This window comes from Lepus europaeus, chromosome 8, assembly GCF_033115175.1.
Source record: "Lepus europaeus isolate LE1 chromosome 8, mLepTim1.pri, whole genome shotgun sequence".
In the NCBI taxonomy this organism is placed as follows: Eukaryota; Metazoa; Chordata; class Mammalia; order Lagomorpha; family Leporidae; genus Lepus; species Lepus europaeus.
In genome coordinates this window covers 60,218,559-60,220,167 of record NC_084834.1, presented here as the reverse complement: position 1 = coordinate 60,220,167, position 1,609 = coordinate 60,218,559, and the positions used below count along the sequence as shown (strand labels likewise).

The following is a 1,609-nucleotide window of genomic DNA, read 5'->3' as shown; positions in this document are numbered from 1 at the left end:
TAAACTCAATCATGAACATTTTCTAATAACTAACCGTTAGACAGGAATTCATATTGAAATTGTATTTTTTGCATTCCAGATTCTTCAAATATTGCATTGAGAATCACTTATTTATCCAAACATGTTAAATATATTTACTTGAGAACACCACATATATTTAAAAATATTTATCTTAACAGAGCTTATTAATCACAACGAACTGACAGGAGACTAATCACTGGGAGCTGCTGCTGGGGAGTGGTGTCCGTTGCTGTGCTTCCCCTTGCCTGCATGACACACAATTCCTGTTCCTTTTGACACACAATTTCCTATTCCTAGGTCGAAAATGGCAGCTCTCAAGGACCAGCTGATTCACAACTTTCTGAGGGAGAATGTGTTCCCAAAATGAGATCAGAGTTGTAGGGGTTGGTACTGTTTGGCATGACCTTGTGTGCCATCAATATCCTAACAGAGGACTTGGCAGATGGACTTGCTCTTGTTGATGTCATGGAAGATATACTGAAGGGAGAGATGATGGATCTCCAACATGGTAGTCTTTTGCTTAAAACCCCAAAAATTATCTCTGAAAGAGACTTCAATGTGACTGCAGACTCCAAGCTGGTGATCATCACAGCTGGGGAGCATCAGCAAGAGGGAGAAAACCATCTTACTCTGGTCCAGCATAACATGAACATCTTGAAATTCACCATTCCTATAATCCTGTCAAATACAAACCCAACTGCAGATTGCTTTTTGTTTCCAATCCACTGCATATCTTTACCTATGTGACTTGGAAGATAAGTGATTTTCTCAAAAGCCGTGTTATCAGAAGTGGTTGCAATCTGGATTCAGCCCAGTACTGTTACCTGAAGGGGGAAAGGCTGAGGGTTCACCCGTTAAGCTGTCATTGGTGGACCCTTGAGGAGAATGGAGATTCAAGTGTGTGTGTGGGGGGGGGGGGGAGTGATTCTTGCTGGTGATGCCCTGAAGACTCTGCACCCAGATTTAGGCACTGATGCAGACAAGGAAGAGAGGAAACAGGTTCACAAACATATGGCTGACAGTGTTTATGAGGTGATCAAACTGAAAGATTATGCATCCTGGGCCATTGGATTGTCTGTGGCAAGTTTAGCAAAAAGTAAAATGAGGAATTTCAAGCAAGCGTTTCCAATTTCCACCATGCTTAAGGGTTTGCGTGGAGTAAAGAATGATGTCTTCCTTAGGGTTCCTTATCCCCCCTATCTCTCCCTTCCTCAACCCCTAATTATTCATTCTTTTAATTTTTACAATAACATAATTTAACTTAATTTTAGAAGTTAAGCTAAAAGTCTCTACATGTTAGGTTAGTCTGATTTTGCCTTTTAGGTAAGCCACATATGTGTGTGTGCTTTCTTTCTTTGTTTTCTGTGACTCATATATGTCTCCATATGTCTCTAAATTAGCAAACACAGTATGGAGATTTATTCACCAAATCTATAGTTTTAAAGCTTTAAGTGCAACTAAAACCCTGTTGTAGCCTAGACAGTGAAGTGGTTCAGTAATAGAAGACTTCAAAATTTCAGCTCTTGGGTCGGCGCCGTGGCTCACTTGGCTAATCCTCCGCCTGAGGCGCCAGCACCCCAGGTTCCAG

The 1,609-nt window shown here is 41.2% G+C and overlaps 1 pseudogene; it reads left to right on the top strand.

The window, feature by feature from the left end:
- Positions 1–325: 325 nt before the first annotated feature.
- Positions 326–1,281, top strand: LOC133765279 (L-lactate dehydrogenase A chain-like; annotated as a pseudogene).
- The last annotated feature ends 328 nt before the right edge of the window (positions 1,282–1,609 follow it).